We start from the raw sequence: 19,432 nt of genomic DNA on the forward strand, positions 1-19,432 counted from the left end.
AAATAACATTGTGCAAAGAGAATTCAAAATTATTAAGCGGTTCTCAAACTTGAGCATGCATGAGAGTCACCTAGGAGGCTTGTAAAATGCAGAGATCTAGGACCGCCTCTGAATGTATGAATTGGTAGATCTGCACACAAGGGTTTGCCTTTCTAACAATTCCCAGGGTGATTTGATGCCGTTGGTCTAGGGTACATACTTTGAAAACCACTAATTTTGAAGTCTGGCATTGGGTAAGGAAACTGTGCCAGGCGGTGCATGCGAGCACTTAAAAACTTTTCTTTGTGTGGGAGGATACTTCCCTTATTTGGACCAGCACTGTGAATAAGTTGTTCATTTTTGAAAAGCCTTTAGAGAAATCCTGAGGAAGTATGTAGAAGGCACACTTTAAGTTTCCTTGCAGATTGTTCCTTCAAAAGTATAAATTTTAGAGGTTACTTGTATTCAGAAAAGATGCTGGATTCCAAGCCTGAGAACTTTGCTTCTGTATTTGTACTTGCTGTGGAACATCTTTGGGTCTCAGGTTTCTTATCTCTCAAATAAAAGAATCGAATTACTTTATCTCTTAGATCACTCTTGGCTCTAATATCCTCACATCTATGATGTTGCTCAAATATTGCTCCTGAAACTCCCCTGAGTGATATTCCCTAAGCAAACACATTCAAAGACCATCTCTAACCACCTCAGTCCACACCCCTCTGAAGGACAGAGTGGAGGTGAGTGTGAAGCACGCAGTACTTTGCAGTGTTTTCAGGGAACATATGACAAAAATTGAACCAAGAGGAAACTGCCCCAGAAGAGAAGGATGGTCTCTTTAAACTCTTAAACTATTTACACTGAATTGTGCTGAAGTTTTTGCAACCATTTAAAGCCCCCAAAGCCCTCAACTTAGCTTGGGGTGCTGATCAAAACAAATGAGATGTTGTCAATCATACTCTAATGTCCAGGGCCTAGCAGAACACAGGCAATATCTGATATCCAGCAAAATTCTCTTAGCTCATCGAACATATTGATCAAGGGAATATTCCCTTGTGCCCAGAAGGCTCAGACAAGACACAATTTGATAGACACACGTGTAAGCCATAGCATTAGGGATTACACACAGCAGCTCTCAAGGGCCTAGGGGCATAATACATTGCATCAAGTTGGAAAACACACTCAGATTGAAGCCATAGATGCTCCTTCAACCAAGTATTCAGGCATTCTTGCCTTTGTAAGAACTGCAAGCAAAGACAGAACACCACCAATGAGTTTGCAGGTGAGAGACTTTAAAAACTGGGAGTAGAGATAAAAGGAGAGAAGAACAATTTGCTACCTGTGTTCGTCATTCCAAGTCTTCCTGGAGCAGAAATTTCTCCTCTTCTTTTCCCCCTTCAAACGTCCTGAGGCAGTAGCCATTTTAGAAGAAGGATGTTTCTGGATATTAAAATATTAAAAATAACAATAGCATGTTACTTTGTGCAATCAGCATTCTAGGGACTAAAGAATATAGATAATTGAGACACAGAGCTTCCCCTCAAGGATCTCATATCCTCACCTGAGAGTGAGCTTTCAAAATATATCTGCGACAGCATAGTGACAGAGCTGTTGCGGTGTGCAGAAAGGAGAGAAACCCAAGCTTGCTTAGGTGTTTCTATTTTGTTATTGTTGTTGTTGTTGTTTGTTTGAGACGGAGTCTCGCTCTGTCGCCCAGGCTGGAGTGCAGTGGCGCTATCTCGGCTCACTGCAAGCTCCGCCCTCCCGGGTTCACGCCATTCTCCTGCCTCAGCCTCACAAGTAACTGGGACTACAGGCGCCCGCCACCATGCCCAGCTAATTTTTTGTATTTTTAGTGGAGACGGGGTTTCACCGTGTTAGCCAGGATGGTCTCGATCTGCCGACCTTGTGATCTGCCCGCCTCGGCCTCCCAAAGTGCTGGGATTACAGGCGTGAGCCACCGTGCCCGGCTAGGTGTTTCTGTTTTGATGGCAAAATGTCTGTTTGGCCGGGCGCGGTGGCTCACGCCTGTAATCCCAGCACTTTGGGAGGCTAAGACGGGCGGATCACGAGGTCGGAAGATCGAGACCATCCTGGCTAACACGGTGAAACCCCGTCTCTACTAAAAATACAAAAAATTAGCTGGGCGTGGTGGCACGCACCTGTAGTCCTAGCTACTCAGGAGGCTGAGGCAGGAGAATGGCGTGAACCCGGGAGGCAGAGCTTGCAGTGAGCCGGGATCCCACCACTGCACTCCAGCCTGGAGGACAAAGCAAGACTCCGTCTGAAAAAAAAAAAAAAAAAGTCTGTTGGACTAAAAGCAGTTAAAATATTCCTTTTGTGACCAAAGTGTCCCTGTCAGCTGCTGAAGAGGGACTGCTGAGATACCTGGTCTCAGGCTGAAGTTCTACATGGGTGGTGGAGGGTTTTTCCAGGAAGACAACTGTGAGCATAATGCTGATGATTTCGTTCTGAGGCTTGTGCAGTTCTTAAGGAGGACCAACCATGCACCAGCTATACTGGAATCCCGTGGAGTATTTGTTAATAACTCAGACCCAAGGGCCTCTCCTCAGACCCAGAGAATCAAAATGTCTATGAGAATGATCCTTACAAGGGAATGAAAGGCAGAAGTATCATGAACATCTTTCTTCATCAACCCCTTAGTTGCATAGTCTACATCAAGAAGGCTAGATGCAAAGAGGTGATCAGAATTTGCAGCTTTCTAAAGGCTGTAGACTTTGCCTCTTCTTTACCCTTCTAAGACAATGAGAAAACAAAAGTGTATATTGCTCTCTGAAAGGTATAGGAAGAGTCAACATAAGATATAGACCCCTGGTTTATAGTTAAAGGCAGCAAGTTTGGAACACGCTAGGTAAAATAGGTTTCTTTACTGCCAGAAATTTTAGAACATTTAACAGGTTTATATGTATTGTCAATACCTAAGAGGCTGTGCATCAGTCAAATTCAGCTGCAGATAATAAAACCACTCTTACTTTAATTAGCAAGGGATTTGATACAAGGAATTGAGAGTTTATAAAATTGTTGGAACACTGGCATGCAAGCTGCATGCTGGGCCTGCAGGAATAATTTTCAGAATCACAGCAGAGTACTGGCTTGCTAAGGGAACTCAGTTACGATCCGGAAACTGCCACAGGAATCATTCCATGACAGTTAAATAAATGTCTCCCTGCCTGCTTACCCCAGTTTCAAATTCATGTCTTATCCAAATGCATCTGACTGGTAGCCTAATCCTATCTGGAACTCTAGTGCAAAGGAGTTTGGGAAATACAGGGCTTAGGTAGTAAACTTGATGTTGGAACAGATGTTGAGTGGGACAATCTATTGTATACACCACAGGCATGCCTGGTACACAACATTTTCTGAAGTTATTTAAGGACACAAAAGCATTTTTTTTAAAGAAGCCTCTTCAAAAGCAAATGTTTCAGGGAACACCCTTTCACACATACTAACCCAGGTCTGTCTCCTCACTGGCAAGGAGGGAAGCTGATGCCCAAAGAGGTTGGCTACTTGGCTGATGCTACCCAGTGAATTAGCAGCAGAACAGGGAGGGCATGGAGCCAGGTGTGACCCTCCTCAGTTGTCCAGCCCTGCTTCTTGCAATGCAAAGTGCCTTTGCTTCACTTGTAAGGAAGCTTGAACTGAACTCCTGAATTATGCAACAACAGAGCAAGCTAATAAGCTCTCCTGAACCTCCAATTAAGTAGAAGGATAATTATACCCTGGAGTTAGGAGAGCAGCTGAGACTGTGAGTATTACAGGAACTGTCAGCTACCGAGTCGCTTTTTAAACCTGGCGTTTCACCCTTGCTGCTTTTGGAAGGAAAGTGGGAGGAGAAGAAGAAAACCTCTCAGTCTCAGCCCACTTTGGACAGCCCATATCGATTGAATGGGCTCTTCTCCTATTTGGGCAAAAGGGAAGAAGCCTGCTGCCCCTGCCCTGCAAACCTGGCAGGAAGAGAAGCCGGCAAGAGGGTTTTCTGTTAGGAACACATCTGCCTTTGTATTAGTTTTGACCTCATGTTTTCAGCCACCCCTCTGAAATCTAATTTTTCTCCTGCAGGACTATTATACTGCTGCCTCGCAGCAGCCGGCCTTACACCAGGTTCATGTGCCCCTAGGCATGGCTAAGCCTTCTCCCAGAAATCTGATTTCATGATGGCAACCTCCCTCTCCCCTAACCCTTCAACTAAAGATTAATTTTTCTGTGTGTTTCCCTGCTCAGCACTTACAAATGTGTTTGTTTTGCACTGTCTTAATTATTCTGATTTATTAATGTCACATGTTTTTCTACAGCATAATTGCAGTCCTCCTAAGATACCTCAGATTATTAAAAAATAAAAGCAGTTGTTCCAGTGGTGGAAAGGAAACCATCTTTCAGATTCACACAAACGATATTATTTTTCCTGTCAGAATTTGGAATTTTATCAGCCAATTTTCATTTTTAAGGTGACAGGTACAGTTTTCATGTAGCAAGCAGAAAATGATAAAGTAGTTGATCAAAACCGACAAAACCTAAAGCTAAAAGAAAAAAATCGCTGACTAGCCAGAAAATCACACCCAAATCAATATGCTCCTAGTCCATCCACAAAAATTGCAGTGTAGTTAAAAATTGTCAGAGGTAAACAGAAAAACAAAACAGATAACAACGTGGCAGTCAGACATTCAGTCACAGCAGCAGAACTTTCTACTCTGTGGTTTTCAAACCACCTCCCCCTATCCCGCAGCACAGTCAAATCTCCTGGGAGCTTGGAAACTCTCCCTGATGCCCAGGTTTTAGCTCAGACTGATTAAGTGGCGATCTCTGGGGGTGGAACCCAGACATTAGTATTTTTAAAGCTTTCCAGGGGGTTCATATTGTACAAGGTTGATTGCTCATTACAAATTCTCATCAACAGAATTCAAGTAATATAAATTCTTACATTTAATTCAACAGGCTACAGCTATTTGGTATCATAAAAACACAGACAATAGGAGACATGCCTGAAATGCTTTACAAGCATAAAACAATTTGCAAAATAAAAAAGCAATTTCACATCTCATTTAATCTTTCCATTAGCCCCATGACTCATGGCCCTTTTTAATAAATGAGAAAGCTGAAGCTCAGAAAAGCTGAATGCATTGTCTGATACCATAGAACCAAACGTGGAAACACGAGCCACCATCTGTGCATTCTGACAACAGCACCCCAAACATAGAAAGTTTTTTTACAAGCTTGTAGAAGGTGTGTGTGTGTGTGTGTGTGTGCGTGTGTGTGTGTCTGTGTGTGTATTTAAGTTATTATCCAAACTGTATAGATGAGGCAGCTGAGGCTCAGAGGTGGTAAAAGATTGGTCAGGATCACACAGTTTAGGCAGGGAACAATGGCTCAAGCCTATAATCCCAGCACTTTGGGAGGCCAAGGCATGTGGATCACCTGAGGTCAGGAGTTTGAGACCAGCCTGAGGTCAGGAGTTTGAAACCCCATCTCTACTAAAAATGCAAAAATTAGCTGGGTGTGGCGGAATTCACCTGTAGTCCCAGCTACTCAAAAAGCTGTGACAGGAGAATTGCTTGAACTGGGGAGGCAGAGGTTGCAGTGAACCAAGATCACACCATTGCCCTCCAGCCTGGGCAACAGACCGAGGCTCCACCCAAAAAAAAAACAAAAACAAAAACATGCACACACACACAGTTTATTAGACTTTAACACCTATAACTCTTCTACCAAACTGATTCACTAGGTGAAGTGTAAGTATGTCTTTGTTTTTTTTTTTGTTTTTTTTTTGTCACATATTGGCCTTTGAAGCTCCTTTCTGCACCTCTTGAGCATATCTTGGGCAAATCTCAACCTGTGTACCCACTCAGGTTTCATAAAGTCTGGCTTAACTATCAATCTCATCTTGAACTCAGCCCTACTGTCTCCTCTTCTCTCTCCAGTGCTAGCTTTCCCCATGGCTCTGGTCCTCAGTGATGATTATTGCAGAGGTCTGCTCCTCCGTTTATGGGACACTTTCTCCTTCTACATCTCTTCCATTTTTAACATGTAGGGGACTGGGAAGAAGACTTAAGGGAAAGGAGCAAGAAGCTCTTTTTCTTGACTGGGGCCATATCCGGCACTCCTTTGACTTTTATGCCCATTGAGAAGCAGAAGTCCAAATATTGGTTTCCTTAACGTGATTCACGCCCACTTTGCAGAAGGCCCTGCACTGCCGTGTGCTCTCATCTTGCCCCCTCCCCCATCTTCTGCTATTGTCTACAGCTCTTACTACTGGGCTCCCTCACCCAGAAGCCAGCCCTTTTGGGCACTGTTTTGGGTTAAATTGCTCCCCACCCTCCCCCACACAAAGATACACTGAAGTCCTAATCTCCATATGTGTGAATGACTTTACCTGGAAACAGGGTTTTTCTAGATGTCATCAAGTTAAGATGAGGTCATTAGGGTGGGTCCTAATCCAATGACTGGTGTCATAAAAAGAGGAAATTTGGAAATAGACATACAAAGAGAAGAGAAAGCCATGTGAAAGCACAGAACAGAGGGAAGACAGCCATATGAAGATGAAGGCAGAGGTTGGAGTGATGCTGCCACAAGCCGGGAATGTCTGGGCAGGCAGAAACTGGAAGAGGCAGGCAAGGGTTCTCTGCCAAAGGATTCAGTGGGAACACAGCCCTGCTGATGTCTAACCCCTGAAACTGTGAGAGAACACATTATTGTTGTTTTAAGCCACCCAGTTTGTAGTACTTTGTTACAACAGCCCTAGGAGGCTAATACAGACACTGTTCTGCCAAAATGTTCCAGTCCAACTACCTATTCCTTTCTCACATAAGAAACTTACACCTCCTTGCTTCTCCAATTAGTTACAGAAGAGTTTAGCATACCAATTTTCTGTTCCTTTGCTTCCCACCACAGAGTGCCCTAGAAAGTTTCCTGCCTTCAAAATTTTCCAAGTGAGAAGCAGTAGCAGGCACTATATTAATATACACCCTTGAACGCAAACAGCATAAAATTCAGCTCTATCAAAAACTATTCCATCATGCTTACTTTGATGGGAGTAACAGTGGTTTTACAGGACCTGCATCCTAATAAGCTTCTTGCCAGGGAGGAATAAGCTCAGCCGCAATTCCTGCAGGTCCTCTCTCTGACTCCCAACAATTTCTATGAGTGGTTTTCTCAGCACTTGCCTTAATTAGCCTGGACTTTCATTGAGAAAAGAAAACACCTGTAATCTTTTCCCAGCGAGGCGGAATGGAGTCAGTTCTTATCAGGAACACGGGATGCTCCTGCTAACCCTCTAACCCCTGATCCCAGTGATGTCTCCTCTCATGGGGAATGTTCCAATTTTAGAGACTGTGGTAGGCTGATAACACCACAACAAGTTCTGCTACCCTCTTAGTAAGTCCTGCTGGGATAAGAGTAGCAGATCTTTTTAAAACATAGGTGTTTCAGATAATGCTGTGTAACAAGAAGCCCCAAAATCCAGTAGCTTAAGTGTTAAAAAGACACCATGCCATCAGCTGGGCATTCTTGTTTCTGTGGGCCAGGCTTAACTGAATTCAGCTGAGCTTACTCATGCTTCTGTGATCAGCTGTGGGTGGCAGGAGGCTGGCTGAACATTGAACTAGGATGTCATTGGCTAGTGGTTGGCTGGGATGTCTTGACCTCATGTCCCTCCTTATCCAGCAGGTCAAGGCTTGTTGTCACTGGGGCTGAGCAGGATCCTAAGTGAGTGACAGAAGTATGCAAAGCATTTGGAGACCTAGACTCCTAAGTCGCACACAGCTACCATTTGCATGAAAGAAGTCACAGGTTAGCTCCAACTCAAGGTGCAGGGAAATAGACTTTGCCTCCTCAGTGAGACAAAGTGCAAAGTCAAATTGCAGACAGCTTGGATACAAGGAGCAATAAAGAATTCTGGCCATTTTGTTGTTGTTGTTGTTGGCTACGTACCACAGTAGGTATCTTTTGTATCTGTTGTTGTATATTAATCAGGTTAAATTACATGATATGCTATAACAAACAACCAACAAAAAATCTTAGTGGCTTTTTTCTTGTTCACAACCCAGACCCATGAGGGCTTGGAGAGAGAAGAATGTTTGTGCCAAGTAATTTTTCAAGGCTCCTAATTGGATTCCTCCTTCTACTAACACCTCAGAATTACCCTATGAATACTCCACATGTAGCCCTCAGGTGAAAGAAGAAAGAGCATGTGAAGGATCATGTAGGATGTCTCAGAGCCCAAACCTAGAGGGGCTTACATCGTTTCCATTGGCCTGAACTTGGCTAAGACTTCATGAGCCATCTAACTGAAAAGGCATCTGAGAAGGCTCTTTGATGCCAATGAAGAAAACTGAATACGCTTTGCCTCATGTCTTTAGCTTTATGGCTGCAGCCCAAATCCCAAGGCAACAGAAATCCCAACCTGTAACCTTTTCACCCACGTCAGTGTTCTTTCCTCCACACACCCAAGGGGACTGCTGGCGCCAGGCTTAGATCAGATCACCTTTTTTTTTTTGGCTTATCTTTTCAATCCTTCGGAGCTGGATACCCTCATGAAGCATGGAGTTTCTTCAGATGAGGGAAGGGGATGAAATTAGCACCCTAGAGTCACCATCTGTTTCTGGCAACCCTGCTCTAGATATGGATTTGCTTGTGCATCTAAAACCTGCTTGCTAATCCTTTACACTCAAGTACTCCTACACCTTCCCAGCTTCTGTACCTGCTCCAGAGGAGGCTATGTGAGGATATTCTTGAACTCTGCTCTTTCATGAGCAGAGAACATTTCCCACTGTTCCACATTCAATGTTCTTCTCCAACATCATATCACTGTGCTTACCAAGCCACAAAAAAAAAACCCCAGATGATGAGACCAGGTACACTGGGTTCAAATTCCAGCTCTGCTACTTACATTTAACTGTGTGATCTCTGACCAGTTACCTAACTTCTCTGGTTCTTGATTTTCTCATCTTTCACACGGGAATGATGCCACTTTCTGGGATGATAGTGAGGGCAACCATGATCGTAAAGCATCTATACAAGGTAAGCACCCTATCAGACTATTTCTCATCTTCTTTCCTTCTTCCTCTTCCCCACCTCCAGTGACCCAGTGAGTGCAGTGAGAATGAGGAGGAATGGGATTGGAGCTCTATTAAGTGATGTGTAGAGACAGGGTTTGGAGGCAGATGCAATGGGGAGGTGGCATATAACTTGCCTGTGAATGTTTAAATATGCATTAAGGATCCTGGAGTCATGGAGTTAAGAGAAACTTGTTTTCACTGTTGCAAGGAAGTGTTTTTTAGGAAATATTATGAGCAGAGAGGCTTAGGATTTAATACGAAGACATGCATTTTTCTCCAGTTGTGGGACCTTTTCACCATAGTACCATCCTCTGGTAATTTGGAAGTTCACCTAGATGTCACATTTGTTCCCAAACCTGCAAGTCTGTGATAGGCCCTAAGGTGATGCCTGTGTAGCAAAAAGATGACTCTACCTTCCCCTGGCAGCCAGGTGTTAAATCATCACTAGATGGCAGTAACATCTAATGCTTAATTTGGTGAATGATCAAACCATTTTACCTTTGTTTTCCTTTTGCTTCTTTGTTTCAAGCAAGCATTCACTCAACATAAAGCTGCGACAGTCTTGAGTTTTTCTCAATCCTTATTTTGAAGTTGACTTAGAGACTCACAAAATTTTAAAAGGAAAAGAATAGTCCATGTCTCAAGCTACAAACAACAAACTTCTCACTGGGCTCTCAGAGTTCCGATTAAAAGACTTCAGACATGCCCTGGACATAGAGGAAAAGATCAAGTATCTAATACCCTCCATATTGGACCAAGGGTCACAAATTTGGACAAAATTTCTTAATGCACCTGTTGGGGATTAAAAAAATTATGCACCTGGTGGGGATGGGCCCACTCTCCTTAGCATAAGAGCCATTTAGTTCCCCAAACAAGTTTATTTTGAACTTCACTTTTATTTTTTCTCCCAGATCCCTCTCTCTTGCTCCCAAATTCATTTGTATACTCAATGCTGTTTTTTTCAAGGCACTATTAGAATAAAGATGAAAGAAAAAGATTGAAACATTAAAAAAGACTGGCAATGTTATAAAGTCTATACCATGCTCTGGGTGTACCAAGGAATCTGGGGCTATGGATCCCAAGATGTTCCAAGAGGGAGTTTAGTGAGGCTTTGAGTTAGTCCCAAAGAACTTCTGGGTCATTCCTGGGCCCAAAGCTTTGGTATTCTCCAAGGCTAAATTTGTTCTCCAAGGAGACTAAATATGAAACCCAGGTCCACTTATCTCTGTGTTCAGGGACCGAGTGACCAAATAAACGTCCAGCAGGCCTAATAAATGTTGATAACAAAAGCTTCTCTCCCACCATGAAGGAGTTACAATTACAGTTTATCTTTGTGTGAGACTTTGACATTAGATACTTTGCATTGTTGCCTATAGTATTATCAGGCAAGCTGTAAAATGGAGCAGGAATTAGTATGAGACATGCACTAATTAGTTTGAGACATGCACTGAGATGGAACAAGGAATAACTCTAAAGGTATGGGAGGTCAGGTAATGCCTACTGTCTTTGGTGCTGTACCTTTTTCCATCTTCATTTTAGAAATGGCTATACCAACAATTTACGTCTAGTAAGTGGCACTTACATTCAGATTGGTGGAAATTAACCAGTTTAACAGGCAGGTGTGTACACTCTCGGAGGTCTTCCTAAGCAAGAAGACCCAGGTCAGTAACTGGGTCACTGAAACTAGGATCTCCAGAATTGGGACTACTGCATTAGACAAGTTGATTGCTTGGATTAAAAATAGGACATCAAGGTTGCAGTTCTATTCTATAGACTGAGTGAATGTAGGGGGAGAAGGTAAAAGAAGGGAGCTACCACCCAAACTTCGTCCCCTGTGGTCATGAATACCACCAGTAGACCTGAGATCTAATTGGCAGCAAGAAGTGTGGGAGTCCCTCAGACATCTGGTGCCATTAAGTCTCAAGTCTAGACAGTAGACTTAACATGAAACCAGTCTGCAATAGGGAGTCATGCAACACTATTCATCTCCATCAGGAATAGCTCAGGTGGAGCTGTGCCTGCAGCTGTGGAGCATCAGCAGCGCTAGCTGGGACCAGCTGGGGACACAGAAGCAGTGAAAGCCAGGCTGGGGCTAATGCAGCACTGAAAAAGTTGTGTCTCTTGACATGTCCAAAACAGTTGCCACATAGGAGGTCTCTTGACAATTGTCTGGATTGCAATCCACTGAAAATAACATTTCCTATCACAAGGAATTGATATACAAGATTGACGTGCAGAAGTTGACACTAGGAGCCATCGTTTTGCCTTGAAATGAAAACCCAAGACTGCTGTTTACTTCCCTTGCCAGTTTCTAATGTATATATTTACTTTCAAATTTTGCTTCTTCAGTGAATAAAAAAAGATCTGCTGATGAGAAACAGGGAGAAGAAAGGAGAGCTCTGAGGCGAAAGTTTTGCCACCATTTTAATATCAGCACTTCCCAATCGCTACTTTTTAGTCATTTGAAAAAAATGTTTTAAAGGATGAACTTAGTTGTGTTTTCTTCTTAGAAATTTTAACTTTGGGCGTAGAATATTCTGTCAACGGTAAGGCAACATATCCCATCTGGAATGACAGTGGAGGCTATTTTTAAATTTATCAGTAAAATAGAATAAATATTTGTAATACTAGGGTAAAAATTCTGACAAAGCATTGTAGCTACTTACAGGAGAAAAAATTTAAATTCTACCGCTCTTGGACCAACTAAGCAACTGACTTCTAAAAATTTTGATAATCATATCCTCCAAGTGACAATGGCATTTTATTCATTAGAATGCGAGCTCCAAGAGGGCAGGGAATTTTGTCCGTTTTATTCACTGCTGTCTTTCTAGTACACAGATGATAGTGAACACATGGTAAATATTGTGAATAAATGAATTAATTCAGGGCTTATAAGAAAAAACAATGAGATAAGAAATGATACCTGCACCCATTTCAGTGTTTCAACAAGGACTCAGCTTCTTTTCTTATGTCTTTATCATGTTCTTCCTCTTCCTTCCACTCAATCTATTGCAGAGTGTTTGGGTTTGCTGAAAACTGGATGAGATCTCTCTGATTCTGAGCTTCCTGCTTGGTTCTGCTCTGATTCTAAAGAATCAAATGGAAAGAGTAAAGGATGAGAGTAAGTACAGCCACAAAAATTCCTGGGGATACTTCAGGATGCACAGAATAAGGGTTTGGGTAGTCATGGAAAGATGCAATTATCCTTGTAGTCTCTGGATCACGAGGAATAGAATGAAAGAATATGTTTTTAAATTGTGTTATGTGAGTTGATTTTTATCCTCTTTCTCAAAAAGCTTGCAAGGATAACCATATGCATAATTAATCCCCCCACTGAAATATTCCAACTGACAAAGGGTACCATTGTGCCATTTCCCACAAAAGGGTAACCATGCCCGTGGCTTCTTTCAGACTTGGATTATTGTAGGCTCTCTGGTCACCTTTTGTCCAAGAAGAGAAGGCCACAGTCAAGGTACTGATTCTGCCAAACTCAGTCAAACATCCTGAAATGTGTTCCAATGTTTGGAATTTGACAAAATCCCAACACATTTGGCTTGGGTCCCCTTTCCCCTTAATTGCTGAGCCCAAACAGAAAATGTAATCCATCTGCTTCACAGTCATTTTCCCAAAACTCATCCAAATGTTCCTTGATGAGAACTATTTGACTTCTTTGTCTTGTGGGCTTAACACCTTCCTTCTCACGTTTTGTTTCTTGGAACTAGGAAGCAGACAGAGCCAACAGTAACAGGACTCAGTTTCAAACACAAGACATAATCTGTAAAATCATGTGCTGGGGGTGGAGGTCAAGAGTCTCACCCCCAGAATGACAGCTGTGACATATCTGAGGTGTAATTAAGGGAGCCTCTAGAACAAATATGCCCTTAGAAGGCAGGAGAGCACAGTTAACTGAGGATAGATTCCTTGCCACCTCATATTCACTGCGCCTGGGAGCCAACACCTTACCCCAGTTCCAGGGTGAGAAAGTCAGAGGCAGAAATTTCACTAATTTCTACTGTTTCGTGTTGGTCACTATTGTGAACACCCCAGCCTTGTAAACAAGGAGGCTCACAAGATCCATCTAACATCCTTTTGTAAGACCCTGAAACTCAAAATGAGACCAAAATGAGTTAAAGTCCTAACTAGTATGGTAATTACTAGTTTTGTGACCTTGGTCAATTTTCTTATCTCTGAACTCATGTTTTCCCTTTGTAAATAAAACTAAAAGTTTCCTGGCATATTTATTATGGACTTAGGTAAGATTATATAGTTTAGCATAGTAGCTAGCATTTAGAAAGTGCTAAATACAATAGCTATTTGTATTGTTGGATTTTATGACAGCTTTGAGATATAATTCACATACTATGTAATGAACCAATTTAAAGTGTACAATTTCATGGTTTTTAGTAAATTACAGCGTTGTGCAACCATCATTACAATAAATTTTAGAACATTTTATCACACCAAAAAGAAGCTCCATATCCATTAGCATCACTCCCCATTTCTTCTTAATCCGAAGCAACTGCTAATTTACTTTTTGTATGGATTTGCCTATTCTGAATATTTCATGTACATGAAATGATATATAATCCTTTGTGAATGACTTCTTTCATTTGACATAATGTTTTCAAAGTTCCTCCATGTTGTAGCGTGTATCAGTACTTCATTGCCAAATAATATTTCATTGTACAAATATACTACATTTTATTCAATCATCAGTCATTGGAAATTTGGACTATTTCCATTATTTGATTATTATGAATAATGCTCCTATGGACATTTACGTACAAGTTTGTGTGTTGACCTGTTTTTATTTCTTCTGTATCTATACTTAAGAGTAGAATTTCAAAGTCAAATGTTAACCTTTTGAACATTAAACCTCTGTGTTTAACGTTTTAAAAAACTGCTTTGTATTTTCCAAAGTGGTTGCACTGTTTAACATTTCCTTGTAGCAGTGTACTCCAACTTCTTCATATCCTTGCCAACACTTGTTATTATTCATCTTTTTCATTATAGCCATCCTAATGGGTGTGAAGTGGCATCTCACTGCAGTTTTAATTTGCATGTCCCTGATTGCTAATGATGTTGAACATATTGTATGCACTTATTGGCCATTTGTATATCTTCTTTGCAGAAATGTCTATTCAGATTATTTTCCATTTTTTAATTGAGTTTTTGTCTCTTGTTGTATCATTTCTTTACATATTTTAGATACAAGGCCCCCTGTAGCCTGAATGTGTTTCCTAAAAATTCATATGTTAAAATCTAATCAGCAATGTGATAGTATTAAGAGATAGGGCTTTTAGGGCTGATTAAGTTATGAGAGTAGAATCCTCATGAATGAGATTAATGAACTCATGAAAGAAGTTCAAGGGGGCTGTTCATCCCTTTGGCCCTTTCATCGCTTCCATCATGTGAGGACCTAACAACAAGGCACTATCTTGGAAGCACAGCGTAGCTCTCACCAGTCCCTAGATTTGCTAGTGCCTTGATATTGAATGTCCCAGCCTCAAGAACTATGAGAAATAGATTTCTATCACTTATTAATTACCCGCTCTGCAGTATTTTGTTATAGCAACAGGAATGCCCCTTATCAGATATACGATTTCCAGAAATTTTCTCCCATTCTGTGCATTGTCTTGTCACTTTCTTTATGGTTTCTTTTGAAGCACAAAAGTTATTAATTTTAATAAAGCTACATTTATCTATTTTGTTTATTTTGTACTTATGCTTTTTGTGCTATGTCTAAGACATTATTGGCAAATCCATGAAAAACTTTGCCCCTATGTTTTCTTCTAAGAATTTTATAGCTTTAGCTCCTACATTTAAGGTCTTTGATCTATTTTGAGTTAATTTTTATATATGGTGGCAGGGGATCTAATTTCATTATTTTGCATATGGATATCCATTTGTCTCAGTTGAGAAAGCTTATTCTTCTCCCATTGAATTTTCTTGATACTCCTTCATGGAAAATCAATTTATTGTAATTGAGAGGGTTTATTTCTGGATCCTCAATTCTATTCTATTGATTTATATATCAATCCTCATACCAGTACAATACTGTCTTGATTACTGTAGATTTATAGCAAGTTATTTGTAGTAAGTTATTTTTTTAGGCAGGGTCTCACTCTGTTAGTGCAGTGGAGTGATCACAGCTCACTGAAGCCTCAACCTTCTGGGGTCAAGCAATCCTACCACCTCAGCCTCCCAAGTAGCCAGGATGACAGGTGCACACCACCATGATTGGCTAATTTTTTGTTTATTTATTTTGTGGATTTGGGATTCCCTATATTTTCTAGGCTGGTCTTGAACTCCTGGACTAAAACGATCCTCCCACTCTCCTACCTCAGCCTCCCAAATTGCTAGGATTATAGGCATGAGCCACTGCACCCGGCCTGTAGTAAATTTTTATATCAGGAACTGCAAATCTTCCAATTTTGTTCTTCTATTTCAAGATTGTTTTTCTATATATAAAATCATATATCTTCAAACAGATAGTTTTGCTTTTTCCTTTCCAATCTTAATGTCGTTTATTTCTTTTTCTTGCCTAATTACCCTGACTAAAGCCTCCAGCACAATTTTGAATAGGAGTGATAAGAGCAGACACCTTGGTCTTATTTCTGACCTTAGGGGGAAAGCTTTTAGCCTTTCACAATTAAGTAAGTATGATGTTAGCTGTGGTTTGTTCATAAACACACTTTAGTAGGTTGGGGAAGTTCCCTACTATTTCTAGTTTGTTATGTGTTTTCTATCATGAAGGGGTGTTGCTGTTATTAAACAACAATGCCACTGTTTTCTTTTCCCCTTTTTTCCTCTCTTCTTTCTTTTCTTTTTTTTGATTTCTTTCCAGAGCCTGGTAGGACACCAGGACAACATCAGGAAAGAGGAAGCCACAGGCTGCCATGCATTCACTCCCTGAAGTGCCCTATGAGCCAGCATCTGCCACCTCCTCCCTCCTGTCCACCCTTCTGACCTGGCAGTGCCCTTGCTGTTCTGGCAAAAGATGCACCCCTACCACTTTGATCTGCTTCACTGGCTTACCGTCTTCTAGTTTTGGGTCTGTGGCTTCCTGTCACTCTTCTTCATGGTCCGGATCTCTCTTTTCTACCTCTTTCCAGGTGTCCTACACTGCTTTGGCAGCTACTGGTGTTTGGAAAGCTAAAGGCTATTTTCCAGACAGAAGAATTTCCTTTTCACTCCTGTACCCAATTTAATTCCACAAATATTTCATGACCACTTTTTTTTTTTTTTTCCTGCCAGTCATTGTTCTTGTTTGATCCTGGTAATACTCACAATAACCCTATGAAGTTGTTTTTGGTTTGACCCATTTTACAGAAGAGAAAACAGAGCCTCCATATAGCTAAGTAGTTTTTCCAAGGTTACATGCATAGTAAGTGGTAGAACCAGAATTTGTTTACAGATCTGCAAGATCTATCTGCTTAGAGCAAAAAAGAGTGATACTGGCCGGGCGCGGTGGCTCAAGCCTGTAATCCCAGCACTTTGGGAGGCCAAGACGGGCGGATCACAAGGTCAGGAGATGGAGACGATCCTGGCTAACACGGTGAAACCCTGTCTCTACTAAAAAACACAAAAAACTAGCCGGGCGAGGTGGCTGGCGCCTGTAGTTCCAGCTACTCGGGAGGCTGAGGCAGGAGAATGGCGGGAACCCGGGAGGCAGAGCTTGCAGTGAGCTGAGATCACGCCACTGCACTCCAGCCTGGGCGACGGAGCCAGACTCCGTCTCAAAAAAAAAAAAAACTCAGGACACCAAGATACCATGTTGGAATAGCCAGGAGGAGCTGGGAAAGTGGTCTTGTTTAAAACCCAAGGCTGCTATTGATCTGGCCTCTGCCAACTTGTCTTACCTCATCTGTCAAAAAACACATGCCTATCCACCCAAGACATGCTGAACCATTTCATGCGATCTCCATTTCTGTGGTTTTTCATGTACTGGTCCCTCCATCTCAGCCAAACTGCCTACCCCATGCAACTGTGAACTTTCAGATGCCTGGCTAACTCCTATACCTTGGATTCATTTCTCCTTAAAAATATTTCTGACCCACCCCAAGCTGTGCTCCATCATATCCTGTACATACCTGTATCATGGTACTTACCACACGTATGTCTTACTCCCTCTCCCTCTCCCCTATGACCAATCACCAATAAACCATGAGCCCCTAAAGGCAGAGTCATGGTTAGTTTTCCTCCGTAACCCCCCGGACCCAGGATAGTTCCTGGCTCATAGTGCATTCTTCGACATGGATTCTTGAATAACTAATTGAAATCTTTGGGATGAGCTCTTGTAGACAGTTACCTTCTCTGACTAGATTTAAATTTTCTTTCTGCCCAAATAGATGAAAAGGTGCGACATTTTCTTAGTCTCTTTCATACTGAGGAATCTGAATTCTAAACCAAGGAGTGCAAGCCTGTGAAATTTGAGCTTAAGACAATAAAGCTACTCTTCCACTTTGTACATGACAACTCGCAGTCACCAGTTCTCCATGAGGCAAACCTCACCAAAGATGATAATCCAAAGGAGGAAGCCAAGGACCTCACTTTAAATGCACAGCAACAGCACCCTCCCATTGTATTGGAAGAACTCACCTTCTTAGGTGCTTCACAACATCCAGGGATCTGCAGTCAAGGCCACCTTTAGGTTAAAAAGCACAAGATGGTCGTTTCTTCAGCTATTAAACAAAATAATAACTTGACTTCTGGCTCAATGCCAGCTCAGGGAAAATAAGCCAACTGCAAGAAGTGGAACTTTCTGGACTCTATGGCAACTCTTAGAACAAAGTTTTAGCACAGCTACTTTTTGCTTTCTCCTCCAAGAGAAAGCTGTGAGGTCAGGTCCAGGATGACAATACCCAACAACCCCCAAAAGACTCCTGGTTTTAATCCTTGCCAATTTCCCTCCAAGTCCTGGCACAACTTGGGCTGAAAACACACATGCTATTTTCATTTAAGCATGAATGCTGAACCACTGGGTATTTTTTTCCCGGGTTTTCTGTTAACTCTGTCTACAAAATGTGGTTTTAAGAAATATTACTCTTGGTCATTTATCTAACAGACCATACTGTGATCTGTAAGCTCCATCTTTCTTGCAGCTTTCACATTCTATTAAAATGGGATCTTTTACCAGGAAATTTACTCAGACGGGGGAGTTCATTTGAGGTTAAAACTGTAAAGTGGCCAATTATCTCTCAGTCATTGGTTGCATATGATCTTTACCCCAAGCTTTGGAAATAAAGACAACATTTAGCAAACGTTCTGCTCCAAAGCTAATGTTTTGGAAAGAATAACAGCATGTTGGGAATAAATTACATGGTCTTTAGTGCATTTTAGTGTTATTGCCTGTTAACACGCAGCATGGTGTGCCAACTCATAAGAGAACTCCAGTCTTCTAGGGAATCGATTTCTGATTTGTTGAGCTGATGGCGTCCGTGTTATATCATTGAACAGATGAGGAGTACAGGGGGCCATGTCTGTGGGACCTCACCTAGGGGAAGCTATGACTCATAGGCTGTCTTTTCATTCTGATACTATCCAGACCATTAACACACCATGGGTAATGGCATATGAGGTCTTTCATCTAGGACTATCCAGTTACCCACTCATGAACTATACTGATCCTAAAAGAGTCATTTAATATACCTAAATCAAGTAACTAGCCTTGCTAAAAGGCCTACTACGTACGAGGTTTTTGGGCAGGCTCTGTGGAAGAATAGTAGGATGCTTAAAGAGAGCCTTGATTCCATTTATATGAAATATCCAGAATAGACAAATTCATAGAGACAAAAATTACATTAGTGGTTTCCTAGGCCTGGGAGGACAGAAGGATTGGAGAATGTTGTCTAAAACATTTGGGATTTCTTTGGGGGTGATCATGAAAATGTTATAAAATTGATTAAGATGATGGCTGCCCAACTCTGCAAATATAATAAAAGCCATTGAAGCATATACTTTAAATGGGTGAATCGTATGTGAGATATGTGAATATCTCAATAAAGCTATTAAAAAATTAAAGAAGAAGAACCTTGTCCTCACAAAGAGAGGAAATGTTAGTAATTTCAGGTAGAAAGCACTAAGGACTAGAGACAGGTACCACAAAATGCCAAGGGAAATCCAAAACTGTGTAACTTCCATTAGACTTTGTAGGATTTTCTTTCTTTGGGGATTGTTTCACTCTGTCTTTGGTTTCAAAAGACGAGAGGTCATGTTTAGGTTTTTGAGGGTAGGAGCAGAAAGACAGCTCTTAATAACTGAATAAATAAAAAATTCATGATACGACAGCAAAAGATGTCCTGGGAGCATGAACACCAGACTTGGACCTGCTGGCAGGGTCCCAATGCAAGCCAACCTCAAACCTCTCTTGTAGCTGGTTGCAA

The 19,432-nt window shown here is 41.6% G+C and overlaps 1 long non-coding RNA gene across 1 annotated transcript in view; it reads right to left on the minus strand.

The window, feature by feature from the left end:
- LOC111537605 overlaps positions 1–12,176 on the minus strand; it is a 31,771-nt gene extending 19,595 nt beyond the window's left edge. Inside the window, exons 1-2 of the long non-coding RNA XR_002730056.1 lie at positions 11,971–12,176; positions 1,316–1,416 (exon numbers count right to left, since the gene is read on the minus strand). This is a non-coding gene — a long non-coding RNA (uncharacterized LOC111537605). The remainder of the gene's footprint in view (positions 1–1,315; positions 1,417–11,970) is intronic.
- Positions 12,177–19,432: the final 7,256 nt, after the last annotated feature.

The sequence above is a fragment of the Piliocolobus tephrosceles genome, chromosome 16 (genome assembly GCF_002776525.5).
Source record: "Piliocolobus tephrosceles isolate RC106 chromosome 16, ASM277652v3, whole genome shotgun sequence".
Taxonomy (NCBI): Eukaryota; Metazoa; Chordata; class Mammalia; order Primates; family Cercopithecidae; genus Piliocolobus; species Piliocolobus tephrosceles.